Raw genomic sequence first — 14,948 nt, 5'->3', positions numbered from 1 at the left:
CTACAGGCTACATTAGCAGAGAAGTGGTGTTTTCCTCTCGTTTGTATCCCATATTTGTATCAGCATATTGGCACACAGTAGGCACTCCATAAATATTTATGGAAGGAAGAAAGGAAGAAGAGACAGGAGAGAAGGAGGGACAAAGGGAGAAAGTTAGGGATGTTAATATTTTTATCTTTTATAGGGGAAAATGTGCTTTAATGGAAAACTATGCATTATCTAGAGCAGGGATGGGCAAACTTTCTGTCAGGGCCGAATAGGGAATATTTTTTGCTTTGTGGGCCATAAGGTCTCTGTGGCAACTACTGAAGTCTGCCATTGTAGTGTGAAAGCAGCCACAGACAATACGTAAATGAATGTGCTGTGTTCTAATAAAACTTGGTGTATGGACACTGAAGTTTGAATTTTGTGTAATTTTCACATATCACAAAATATTCTTCTTTTGATTTTTTTCAGTCATTTAAATGTATAAACCATTTTTAGCTCATAGCCATACAAAAATGGACTGTGGCTGGATTTGATTCTGGGACCAAACTGCCAACCCCTGGTCTACAGCACTCTCTTCCCAGTTGTCTGATTCCAGTTCTACGGAGCTGCTCAACAGCTCCCCAAGCTGCGGATAACTGACAGAAACACAAACTAGTTCTTGTCTGTAGACATCTATGGACACGCCAATGAATTTTGTCAGGAGGAAATAATAAGCCAGCCACCAAAATAAGAGCCATCTTTGCAACCTTTTGCAATTCGTTTCAATATTCCTTTACTCCATATAAATTTGTACTTCTATGACTTCTCCCTTGACTTCTTTGTTATAGTATCTGCCTGCTTCTCTCATTTAATTCATGAGTTAAAGTCGGTAACACTATGTCCATTTTATATATATATGAGAGTGATATTTTCGCCTTTTTAAAAAAGTACCTCTTAATACCTTCTACCCAACAATCCTTCCCTGACACAGTTAAGACCTGTGATAGAACCTATAGTAAATATACCCCCATACTGAGGTGGAAGCTCATGGTCTTTTTTTACTGATGCGTTAGTGTGCCTCTTTTATTTATACTGCCCCTCGTGTTGGAAAGTAAGGAATTTCAAGGAAATATATACACAGGGAAAGTGAAGGTAAGAAAGATAGGTTGAATCCAAGAAAGAGGTTAGTGCACAAAATCCTAAGGCAGGAGGTGGGCCATAAATTAGATTCTCAATTATCCAGAAATTGATGCAGAGAAGGGATGCAGTCAGTTAAGCTTGATGCCTAGTGTCCATGAGGTAAAAACAGTTCAGGAGGCTCAGGGGAAAGAAGAGTTGTTCTTGGGAGGAAGACCAGAAAAAGGTTTCTCCCTTGGGTTCTTGCAAAGCAGCAGCCTCCACAACCTGCCACCAGTTATTGTTAGTTGAGCTCTTACTAGGCCTAGGCCCAGTTTTAAGCACTTTATAGCCCTATCACTCATGCCATTGTCTCAGGGAATTTGTTACCCAAAGATTAGACCCTAAATTGATTAACTGCTTCTTTGTATAAAACTGAAAAAAAGATTCAGAACACCAAAAGACAGATATAAAAGGGTTTTTCAATCAAGACCATTTTATTTTCCGGTCAAAATAGTTAAGGGAAAATCAGATATTAACCACACTGGATTCTTAGTCATCTGGTCTTTCCCCCAAATAAACTGTTTGAAACCCTGAGAAAAATGCTGTCTTAGGAGAAGTGACAAGGATAAGTTTGTCCATGAGCATCTCCCAGGGGAGTCACTGGACTTACGGGTTCATTTCCATCAACATGCTTACACTTTTTGTTTTGTTCACATCTATACACAGTAATCTAATCTGCCCTTGTTGTGATTTCTATAAATTTGCTTGTAAATAGAAAGGCCTAAATCTTGCAGTCTGGTGGTCTCCTGGGGCAATTAATTAAGACTATATTTTACCAAATAAAAGATGAATTATCATGTGTCAAGTGGTCAAAAAACTCCCCACTTCCACCCACTGTCCCCCAATATACAATGTAGGATTTTTCCAAGTCATAGGGATCTTCTATAAATCTTGCCTCTCTCAACAAGCTTTTTTATTTGATTTTTAAAATAGGTAATACGGTTAAGTGGTTTGAAAAGCAACCCATGGGAGGACATACAAATGTAAAGGATCAGCACGAAGGAGTTCCTTGCTCTTGATTCTGTATCTTGATTGTGTATCAAGACATAGTCTGTGAATATTCATACATAAATCTTTGTAGGGACAAGGTATTCTCTTGGGTAAATACCTAAGGGTACAATGGCTGGATCATATGGTAGGTATATGCTTAACTTTTTAAGAAACTGCCAAACTGTTTTCCAAAGTAGTTCTACAATTTTACATTCTCACCAGCAGGGTAAGAGAGTTCTGTTACCACTACATCCTTGTCGACACTTGGTATGGTCAGTCCTTTTAATTTTAGCCATTCTATTCGGGGTATGGTGGTGTCTCATGGTAGTTTTAGTTTGTATTTCCCTAAAGAGTGATGACTTTGAGCATCTTCTCATGTGCTTATTTTCCATCCATTTACTTCTTGGTGAAGTAAGTGTCTGTTCAAATTTTTTGCTCGTTTTTGTTGAGTTGTCTTATTTTTGAGTTTGAGTTCTTTGTATGTTCTGGATACAAGTCCCTTATTAGATATATGATTTGCAAATATTTTTCCCATCCTGAGGCTTGAATTTTCATTCTCTAATAGTGTCTTTCAAAGAGAAGAAGTTTTTAATTCTAATGAAGCCCAAGACGTTATAAAGCCACAGTAATCCAAACAGTGTGGTATTAGTGTCAAGATAAATAAATAGATTAATGGAACAAAATAGAGTCCAGAAATAGACCCACATATATATATGGACAACTGATTTGACAAAGGTGCAAAGGCTATTCTTTTCCTGGAACAATTGTATATTTATATGCAAAAGCAGTGAACAGTCCATTATATGCCCCATATACAAATACTAACTCAAAACAAATCATAGACCTAAATATAAAACCTAAAATTCTAAAACCTCTGGGAAAAAACACAGAAGAAGATCTTTGTGACATTATGTTAGGCAGATTTCTTAGATACAACACTGAAAGTACAATCAGTAAAAGAAAAAAGGTAAATTAGTTTCCAATCTTTTATATTACAAAAGAAATGCTACAATGCATAAGCTTGAACATATGCCATTCCACATGTGTGCAATTATATCTAAAGGATGAATTTCCAGAATCCCAACCAAGCTTTAGACAAGCATTAAATGACAACAAGCTTGAGCTTCTTCTTCCAGATGAGTTCTTGGTATCAGTGTATCCTATGTTACCAGTTGAACGTAGAACAATATGTTTTAACAATCAGCCGAGTGGATCGTAGTGATTCATAGCCTTTTATGAAAGTTGAGGAGTGTAAAGAGAAGGTCAAGGGACCACCCATGGACAGGGTCAACATTCTTCTTGAGAAATAATATTGGATCACCACTAACTCATGGAGAGTAGACAAAAAGGCTCCAAATTCTAGACCACAATAAATTAATCCTGAAAAAGTTTAAAGCATGTAACCAAACCCTACCTTGGCTTTAAAAAAAAATCTAAACCATTTAAGATGGAGAGCCCAAGAATGTTTAAGATTGAGCAATATCATTTCCTACAACAACCTTCAAGATAAATTGGTTTTGAAATGTATGCCCAGGTATCTGAGTGAGTTGATTTGCAACATAGTTTGGTTACCTATATATCAGTTAAATATTGGTGAACTGCTACCATAAATAATCATTTTGTTTTAAAAAGAGTCTCCTGTAGTTCTTTGACTTATTAGTAATTAGATAGTAGAGCCAAGAATTTATCAAAGCCTCTTTTTGATACTAAATCCAGAGGAAATGCTTTTCTATTTTTTTCTGCATACTAGTCCATGATAGTTGATAATAAGAAAAAGGGATATGTTTTTTAATTTTTAAAAAAGTTTATTGATTGGGTTTTTGTACAAGAATTCCATGTTAATTGTAGAAAAATTTCTAAATAGGTACAAGAAAAAATTGAAAAGGAAAAAAATCACCTGTAATCCTTTTCCCAAAAATTTTGTCCTGATTCTAAAATTAATCTTACTGCTACAACAACAAGGAGAAAAATTTGAATATGTTACTGGAATTTCATTTTCTTAACATATTATCTGTAGAATTGGGTGAATTTCTGTTCTTAGTGAGGGACACCCAAATAGAATGGTTCTTCATCCTGGCTACATATTGGAATCACCTGGCAAGATTTAAAAAGTGCTAATGCCAGGATCTCACACATATTCTGATGTCTTTAGTCTGGGGTGCAATCTGGGCATCAGGATTTTTAAAGCTCCCCAATAGGTTCTAATGTACAACCAATATTGAGAACCACTGGTTCGAATATAAAGTGAGTCTATTATGAGTTGAATTGTGTTTTCCCCGAAATTCATATGTTTACATCCTAACCCCAAGTACTAGAAAATGTAACCTTATTTGGAAATAAGTAACTTGTTAAGATGAGGTCATATTGGGGTAAGGGTGGGGCCCCTAATCCAATATGACTGGTGTCCTTATAAAAAGAGGAATTTGGACACAGGCAAACAAACAGGAAGAACACTATGTAAAGACTAGAGCTATGCTGCCACAAGCCAAGGAACTACCAGAAGCTAGTAGAGAGGCCTGGAACAGATCCTTGCCTAGTGCCTTCAGAGGGAGCATGGCTCTGCCAACAACTTCCTCTTGAACTTCTAGCCTCCAAAACTGTGAGATGATAAATTTCCATTGCTAAAGCCACTGAGTTTGTGGTACTTTGTTACAGCAGCCCAAGTAAACTAATACATAGTTATAACTATTTTCAGTGGCCTCACTCCTGACAACCATGTTATGTTAACTTAGTGGTGTGACTAAGTAAATGGCAAGAATAGAATCATGGAAGGCACACAAACTGGAAACATTTTGTCACATGCCCACACAGGAATCACAGGGTTCTAGTTCTGGCAAACCATCACCTTCAAAAGGCTTACACTTCCTGGTTTGGTCACCATATACACACAGTATTGATTACCTTTCAGTAAATTCTTACTGGCTACCTGCCATGGCCGTGTCCACAGCAACTGTGAAAAACTAAAGACCCCCAAGCCAAGACAGGTGGCCATCTGCAAATGACTCAAGGTAAGTTGCTGTCAAGTAGAGGTCTGGGTAAAGTTACAGCAAAATAAAGTCTATCTATTCCCCACCTTTTGGCATTATCATATAATCATAGACTTTTAGACCATATTTCTAAAACATTTCATTACAGTCCTACAAAAACTTCAAGTGAATCCAGGCCCAAGGAATTTAACTGCAACTATCCCATGGTGAGTTAAGTTCCCTGAAGATCTGCTTATGGCATGTCAAAAGAAGACAATTTTATAGCCATTTATACACACCTGCCAGAATGCATTCTTTTATGTGATTTAATAAGTTAAAATTATTTTAAAAGCTATGTAAGCTACATATTTTTCAATGACATCTGACTAACAATCCTGTCTGGCGACAGCATCCTCCACATTCCCATGAGAATGTCTCTGAAGACACAGAAGAATACACACACATGCTGCATCCTTGCTTATTCGTTCTTCCTCTTTCCTAGCCTCTTCCCTCACTTCCCTTCTCAATGAATCCCTATCGCAGCTCAATCAGTCCTGTGAAGAAGAATCTACAATAAGCATATATTACTTTAACAACCAGGAAGGTAAAAATATATTTTCATTTCAAAAGTTAAGATTTATCTTTTCAGAAAGAATAAAGAGGCAAAGATGGAAGGCAAGAAGATAGACACAAAACTACCTCCAAAATGATAATCGCAAGAATTGGCTAGACCTAAACTGTCATCTTTCTCTTGTTAAAATTAAAATATTCCTAAATATCCAGAAGACTTTTACTAACAACTCATGTTTAATTTTTTAATTGAATTAACATTGAATAGTTCATTCCCACCCCCAAAAATAGTTTTTTTTAAGAAACATTAAATCTACATATAGAGTTGTTAAAAAAATAGAAGCACAGTAGGGCACGTTTCAGAAGCCATTCCTCAGGTCTGCCCATGTAGCTTTTCTGGCCTGTCCTGAAGTCACCAGGGAGACTCCTGTGTCATCCCAGAAGCAGCCAGGGCCTCATAAGATTTTAATTTTAAAACACCTGTATGGAAAAAAATTAAAAATAAAATAACATCCAAGCACCTTAATTAGGATTACATTTGCAAAACTCCCTTGTTGGTTTTCTGTTTAAGGACTTTGTGAAAATATTTTTAGTCATGTACAAAATGAAAGGAACTAGGAGGCTAATTAGCATGAAATTCCAGTTTCTCTCTAGGCTGAATACAAGGTGGCTTGTTTTAAAGTGACTCAAAAGAAGGTCATCCAGTGTTATACAGGCTGTCTTTATGGGATCATTCTATCTCAGAAAGATGTTTTATAAAACAATCATAAAAGGGTGGTATCTAGGGAAACGATATTGTATCTGTTTTTAAAAATATGAAAATGAGCAAACTAATTTCAACCAGTTTGGAGAACAAATGCATTGAAATTATATTCGTGTGTTTAACTTTAGAACCATGTAAATATTCTATAAAACAAAATTAAATTTAAAAGCAACTCCTAAAATATTCAAAAGTAAATGATATGAATGAGCATAACTATGTATCCAGTTGGTGTCATAACTGGACAAAGAAGAACTATTCTAAGTGACTTTAAAACATAATCATTTGACTCTACATCCCCAGCGAGATACAGCCTAATGACAAAAAAAAGCCCTATTAAATTTGAATTTCAGATAAACAACAAATCATTTTTTAGTATAAGTATGTCCCATCCAATATTTGGGACATACTTATACTAAAAATACTTATACTAAAAAGTATTCATTGTTTCTCTGAATTTCCAATTTAACTGGGCATTCTGTTTTTTTAGCTGGCAAACCTACTTTGGGGGAAACTGGGTAAAAGATATACAGAACTTCTCTGTGCCATTTCTGCAACTTCCTGTGAATCTATACAATTTCAAAATAATTTTCTTTAATTGAGAGAATAGAGTTTGAAAAGTAGTTGAATCATCAAGTGGGAGTCAAAATCATCTCAAACTACCCATAGCTGAAGAAGAAAAATGGTACCTAGACTATTTTTAAAAAATAGTAAGTATAAAGAGGCAGTAATCCTGAGGTAAGACCGAACATGAAGTTATTTAATATAAGGGCAAGGTGAACTGAGGACTTAACAAACTGTTCCTTACAAGTGAATGTGTTACTGCTAGCTAACCTGAAGGCGGGAAGAGAAATGGACTGGAAGTCATTTCTCTGTCCATGGTGCTGGGCTGACAACGAGATTTTATTCCAATCCAATACAAATATATCTTAATTTAAATCACAATTTGGATCACTGTAAAAAGCATGACCTGATCTTTTTTTTAAAAAGAAGAAAATCCTTCTGCAGACCTGAAATTGCATGAAAGGCAGTAACAGCAGAAAGAATTTAAAAGTGAAAGTTGGGAATATAAGAAAATCTCTTCTAGAAAAACATTGTTTCTTATCATTGATATAATCTTTTCTTCAATCGAAGAATTGTTTTTACAGAATATCAAGCTGTTTACTCTGAGTCATTTTAACACCAACCTGAAGTGAGGAAGAAAAAATAGCAATGCCCTCCTTCCCAATCTCAGTCATATTTTCAAATTGGGAAAAAAAATTGAAGAATCAACTTTCTTTTTCCTGGGCTTGGGGGAGGGAAATAAGGTAAGAAAGAGAGAGTACTATGAGAGTGGACAAAAATATCTCAGCACCAGAACACATGGTGAGTGGGTAGAGTGGGAGAACACTACAAAAATGGATATGCATGACCTCACCATAAGCATGCCTAAAATATCCTGTAAAGATGGAAGGATTAACAGCTTATTCAACACTGTGTGTACAGATGCACAGAGCAGACCAAGAGCTCAACAACCGTTCCTTGCCTGTCAGATTCTTCATTGAAAATTGCTGCTTAAAACTCAAGATAGCTTTGCTCAGAGAGTTAAGTATATGTTTTTAAAATATACTTTCCACTTAGCAACATGCCTTAAACAGATTTCTCCTCTTGAAACCAATGTAGCCAAATCTCTCACCCAATATATGGGTACTACTTTGCAGAAAATCACCAGAAAGGGAAAGAGTCAAAGGTTTTCATGGTAAACACTGCAAAAATTTAAACCATAAAAGTTTATCAAGTGCCTGCTCTTTACTTATCACTGAGATAGATACTAGGGACTTACAGAGATGAAGTAATACACATCCCACCTACAACAAGCTTATATTCAATTTGGAGAGAAGACAAAATCATACAAAGTTGAAAACTTCATTTAAGAACTTTAAAGATTTGAAAATTAACATCTTCATAGACATTTGTTCCACACTTTCAAGTTTATAGAGCATTTCCACATATTCTACCGTTTGATCCACACAATAGCCCTATGAAGTAAAGGGTTTTGGTAAGCCCCTGAGACATACAGGAATTCAGCTTTGGAGAAGAAACCAAAATATCCCTAAACAATTCTTCAAATGGTATTAATTGATTTGATCTGCTGACTTGTAGGGACATGGAAAGTAATGGACCTCCTTGGGGGCATATTTATATCCCCAGAAATACATTGCCCAATCTTTGGTACATGGTAAATGCAATAAATGCCACTGAAGACAAGTTGCACTAATGTATTAACAAATGTTACATTTGAGGAAACTATAAGAACAGCATATCCCTCAGTGTGATATCTACTGCACTGGCCTAACACTTGACACAGTTAGGAGTTCAGTATATAGAATTAAACTAAACTGGTAGGAGACTGACTCTAATAATAGAGTGCTTACTACATGCCAGATACTGTTCTAAGTCCTCTGCATTTACCACCTCATCTAAACCTCATAACAATTTTATGAAGGATGGGCTGTTATTATGCCTATTTTTCAGAAAAAAATAAGGCGACCTCAGGCAGATTAAGTAATTTATACAAAGTAACACAGGTATTAAGAGCTTATGATCTTTTCATTATTCATCCAGTAAACCATAAAGCTAATAGTCACTTTAGAAATTTGGAGGAAGAGATTGACTCAGGCTGAGATGGTCAGAAAATATCTCATGCCAGAAAAAAATAGAAAACAGATCATCAAAGTAGCTGTCGAATTTGATAAAGTGAGAAGAGGGCACTCCAGGAGACTGAGGAGGAATGACCAAATTTGCAGAGGGAAAAATCACACAAGAAATGTGTATTAGTTAGGGACAGTAACATCAGCAACTCTAACAAACACACCCCAAAATCTGGATGGCTTCGTAAGTTGATTTCTTGTTCATGTGTAAGTCCAAAGAGTAGGTTCCTGGGTTTAAGGTTGCCTTCCACATGGTCTTCAGGTACTCAGGCTCCTTCCATCTTGTGGCTTGACCAGCTCCAAAATCTTGGTGTGTACCGCTGTATCCTCTGCACCTTGCTGGGAGACAAGGGAAGAGAGCATGGAGAAGCATTCTACAAGTTTTTATACGTCAAGCCTAGAAGTTGCTCATTTAACTTCTACCGTTATTCCACTGACCTGAACTCAATGCCATGGCCACATACGACTGCAAGGCATGCTTAGAAATGTAATCTAGAAGTGTGCCTGGGAAGAACAGAAGGCATGGCGATTTCAACTGCAATATGCAAACTGACCTTCTTCCAAGTCCCATAGAAAGCTCTTATTCTCCTCTTACAGTTCTGGTCTAGTCTTAGGTGTCATTTATCACTGACCATGATAGCAAGACTTGACTGAAAGGGTAGTAATCAAACATAATACTCACCCTAGAGTTAGCAACCGCCTACAATCTGTTCCATGAATATCTACCTTCCTCCAGCATTGTGTTCTCATTTGGGAAAATGTGACTTCTTTTAGCAATATAATGCACATATGAAAATTACCTAGCAAGGGCACTATCTACAAAACCCAAGAGGAAAAAAAGCAGAAAAAGGAAAAGTAATGGGCATATGGAAACTAACCACAAGAAAGAGAATTTCATTTAGGCTTATGAAAGCAGAGGAAAATGGAAGAACTAAAAGACAATCAAGAGTGTTTGTAATAGGTATAGAGCACATGCCAAATGTGTATAGAGCGTATATAGAGTGAACATACTGAAAATATTTTATTGAAGGGATAAGTGAGAAAAGTTAGGAAATAAGAAAGGACAGAGAGTTAAAGATAAGATTCACCTGTCACCCTAAAAATAAGGTAATGAGAGCTTCTAATACAAATATGAGTGACAAAGACACTTGAATTAGTGTTTTATGACAAATATCACTCAAATGGGGAATATAAATTCTTTCTTTCCCCCATACCATCACCCAACCCCCAAGATTGCTCCAATGCATCCCAACAAACTTCAAAAAGATAACAGGGGCTGGCCCGTGGCCGAGTGATTAGGTTTGTGCTCCACTTCAGTGGCCCAGGATTCACTGGTTCGGATCCTGGGCGCAGACCTAGCACCGCTCATCAAGCCATGCTGAGGCAGCGTCCCACATAGCACAACCAGAAGGACCTACAACTAGGATATGCAACTATGTACAAGGGGTCTATGGGGAGAAGAAGATTAATTAATTAATTAATTAATTAAAAGATTGGCAACAGATGTTAGCTCAGAGCCAATCTTTAAAAAAAAAAGAGATAACAACACTAGGGCTGGGAAAGCCAAAACTGGTGTCTATGTTTGTTTACCTCATTTCTTCCTCTCCCATTCACTCTTTCACAGTGTGGCTTCTCCCCTCACCACATCACTGCAACCACTCCAATCAAGTTCACTGGTGAGTTCCATCCTGCCAGATCCAGTGGGCACCTCTCTATCCGCAAACTTAATGTCCTCTCAGTTGCACTCAATGCAGTTGATCATTCCCTCCTTCTTGAAATAATTTCCTTTCATGGTTTCAGTGACATCACACTTTCCCTAACTGGTTCCTCCTTTGCCAACTGATCTCTAAATGTTTATGAGTCCCAGAGTCCTCTTCTCCATCTTACCTCGATGGGCTCATGCAGTCCTATAGCTTTAAATATCATTGATATTCTAATACTCTCAAACTGTATCTTCTGCTGACATGACATCTCCTCTTGGAAGTCAGGTAGGCTTCTGTAAAAAGTCCTTTAAATTACTGACTTAGACCAAAAACTCATAATCCCCTTCCTTCACCAAATCCATTTCTCCACCTGTCTTTCCTGTTTTGGTAGATGGCACAATTGGTCAAGCCAAACCCTAGGATAACCCAAGTTTCCTCCCCCTCCTTCAACCCCCACAACCAACCTGACAGCTACTCCTTCCAACTTTACCTCTAAAACATTCCAAATCTGTCCATCGACATTGTTTCCCCCTGGTCCATGCCACCATCACCTCTCACCGTCCATCTCCTAGCAGACCTCCCTGCTTTCACTCTTGTTCCTTTCTAAACTGTTTTCCACTCAGAAGTCAGAGTGATCTTTAAACCATAAGTCAGATAATGTCATCATCCCCACTTAAAACCCTCTCATCACTTCCCATTGTTCTTAAAATAAAATACAAACTCCTAAGCATCACTGAAAAGTGTCTACTTTCCTAATTCACCTCATGAAACCCTGCCCGACCTTACCATGTTCCAGCCACACTAGCTTTCTTTCTATTCCTCAACCAGACCAAGTCCCCACCTTTTCTAAACTAGCTCCTGTTGCACTCTATCTCATTACCCAGTTTATTTCTTCTTAGTACTTACAGCAACCTTAATTATCTAACTTACATATTAGTTTCCTTATTTAGTACTTGTCTCTTTCACTAGACTATAAATTTCATGAGAGCAGAAGCTATATCTAGGTTGTTCACTGCTATATCTTTAGTATCTAGCACCAATAGCTTATTGAAATTGTCCTTAATAGAAATTTGTTAAATGAATGATTTAAAGGAAGTAACAATTTGAAAACAATAAGAATGGAGCAAATGTGTCTCTTTTGTCTCCTGAATCTTCCACCAGTACTGTCTTCTGACCAAGGTTTGAAATCTCCTGAGATCTCATGAGAGAGAACAGCACAACAGAACTCTGAACTGCTGTCAGGCAGTGGTGATCCAAATAAAAGTTGAAATAGAACTGTTTTGGGGGAGGGACATCAGGGCAAGGTGGAAAGAAGCAGAAAATTGTTGCTATGTGCCACTGGGGCTCAGGGAAGCCAGAAAGGGTGAGGCACAGAAATCACAAAGTAAAAGTTTTAGAACCACCACTCTTGGCTTTCACTTCCCAGCCCACAATAACCACCAAAGTGCAGTCATTCTATTTCCAGGGTTCTATTTCTAGGCTGTAAGAATGGAGCAAATTTTAGAGTATTACAGACTTTCACAGGAAAAAGAAAAGATTACCTAAAAATATTTTCACCTTTGCCAAGAACTGCTTCTAAACACAAACCTTAGCTTGTCACACCTGCCCCATTTCCCCCTTCCCCCTTCTTTGCTACTACCGACTCCCTCATTGCGCCAGATACATCTGGGACCATAAGAATTAGCTAACATGTCCCAAGTAATTTGAGCTCTTCAAACGGAAAGTGTTCCAGAAATAAAAATAAGGTGCTAAATAGTTACAAGTCGTTTCTACCAGAATTATTGTTGAAATTTCTATTTTTCTATTTTTAAGTTTTCACCCTTATGTTTTATGGAAGATAATGCCAAAGCATGTGATATTTCACCATATGATTAGTTTTCAAATAAGGGACACAAAGCTAGTATTATCTGGAGCCACATTTTCTATTTTCTCTTGAAAATATGCACCAACCTAAAAGAAGAATAAAAACTTTTTCTCTGTCCAAAGAATCTGACAAGTTGGATTCAAACTCTCTGCAGTATACAGGTTTTAGGTATTAGATTTAAATTTTCATTAAGCTAACATTCACTGAGTACCTACTGTGTGCCAGGTGTAGTGGTAAACATGTTCATACTCACTTTATTTAATCTTCATAACCATCCTCTGAGCAGGATATTATTGCCCCATTTTAAAGATGGAAAATTTGAAAATTAGACTTTAAGTAACTTGACCATGTTTATAAAGGCCATGGCCAATAGACACATGATAGATAGATAGATAGATAGACAAATAAATAAAAATAAAGACCACGGCCATTGCTGTTGCTTACAATATATGGTAGGCAGAATAATGGTCCCCCAAAAATGTCCACATCTTAATCCCCGGAACCTGTGAATGTGTTGTCTGAATGGCAAAAAGGACTTTTCAGATGTGACTAATTAAAGAATATCCTGGATTATCCAGGTGAGCCCAGCGTAATCATAAGAGTCCTTATATAAGAGGGAGGCAAATGAGTCCATCAGAGAAGGAGATGTGATGATGGAAGCAGAGATCACAGCGATACAGCTGCTGGAAGGGGGTCACGTGCCAAGGAATTGAGGCAGCCTCTAGAAGCTGGAAAAGGCAAGGCAACAGACACTCCCCTAGAGCCTCCAGAAGGAACACAGCCCTGCCAACACCTTGATTTTATTCATTGAGACCCATGTTGGACTTCTGACATCTAGACCTATAAGTTAATAATTATGTGTTGTTTGAAGCCACCATGTTTGTGGTAATTTGTTACAGCAGCAACAAGAAACTGATAGATCGTACATTCTCTTAACATCTAATTATGTTCTTATGTTTAACTTTGGGACTGTAGGCTTCACGTGTCCTGTTCACTTCCACATCTTCAGCATCTGTCACGGTGTCATCTGCCTGCTTGTGCTGGTGGTAGTTATTAATGATAATTCAAATCCTACAGAAAACACAACATCAATCCAAACCATACCTGACATTGTTCATTTTCATTACAAGAGAAGGATATTAATTATTATTATTTAAATCAAATTGGTTGCTTTCTTTAATCATCTACATAAATATTTCTACCACTTTTTACAAAATTGGAGATTTGTAACATCTTTAATTTTTAAAATAATCAGGTGATTTGGCTGGGATTAGAGACTGACAGGCTGAGAGATGTTAGCAGGCCCTTCCTCCAAGCATTTCCAGTCCCATCCTTGGGTTAAGCAAAATCATCAGAAAATTACATGCCTATCCCACCTTCCCCCTCCCTCTAGAACTGTCTTTGCAGAACAATATTTTACCACTAAATATTGGCTTTCACAGAAGGCCAAGGAAGAAATAAATCAAGAAGTCCTAGAGTCCTAGTATTTTTTTGTAAAACATTTAAACAGATTTTTCTAATGTTACTTAACATAAAGAACCCAGTAATAAATTTCTCTCAGGTGTCCTCATAAAGATATTGTTAGTTTCTCTGGAGAAACTGAATTGGTCCTAACTAAAGTGCAAGTTATAAAGCCTATTGAGTTTCTCTCTCTCTTTTTTGTCCCCTAGCCGTCAGGAGGCACAGAGCTAAATTTGGTATGTGAAATCTATAGCTTCTTACAGCAAGGAGTTCTTGCTATGGTTTTTCTCCTTTTCTTATCTTGAAAATTCTTTTATTTTTATCTTGTGGTCATCGTTTTATAATATTACCTAGCCTGCCTCAAACCATTTTTGAAGTTTGGAAGAATATAAAGGAATCAATAAATAATATATTGAACCACATTCTAACTTTAATATTTATTACTGTCTTGATAAACACCCAAGTTTTGAGCCATGTCACTCATATGCCATGAAACAATGAACTAGCAAATCCCCAGAAACTTGTAGCCTGGAGGGGTGCAGAGATAACACATTTAACAACAAGAGCCGAGGGATAAGCACAGAGAAAATGACTTCTACACAGTAGGAAAGGTTTTTTCAGGTAAAACTCAACCTAGAAGATGTCCATTTTGGCTGTAAACCAAGATGGGCTAAAAGATATTTTTGAAGAACTGTGGAGATCTAATAAGAACAAATGGCTTGAAACAGAGAAATAAAATGAAAAACTCTGTACTTAAAAGTTTGGACTTAGAACAATTCAGACTGGGTCTGAGAGGTC

General features: G+C 37.1%; 1 long non-coding RNA gene across 1 annotated transcript in view; it reads right to left on the bottom strand.

Moving 5' to 3' along the window:
• Nucleotides 1-3,920: 3,920 nt before the first annotated feature.
• LOC138921718 (uncharacterized) overlaps nt 3,921-14,948 on the bottom strand; it is a 48,495-nt gene continuing 37,467 nt past the window's right edge. Inside the window, exons 5-6 of the long non-coding RNA XR_011434552.1 lie at nt 9,287-9,461; nt 3,921-6,152 (exon numbers count right to left, since the gene is read on the bottom strand). This is a non-coding gene — a long non-coding RNA (uncharacterized lncRNA). The remainder of the gene's footprint in view (nt 6,153-9,286; nt 9,462-14,948) is intronic.

This window comes from Equus caballus, chromosome X, assembly GCF_041296265.1.
Source record: "Equus caballus isolate H_3958 breed thoroughbred chromosome X, TB-T2T, whole genome shotgun sequence".
NCBI lineage: Eukaryota > Metazoa > Chordata > Mammalia > Perissodactyla > Equidae > Equus > Equus caballus.
Note: the sequence above shows the minus strand (reverse complement) of the source record. Positions and strands in the feature narration are given on the sequence as shown.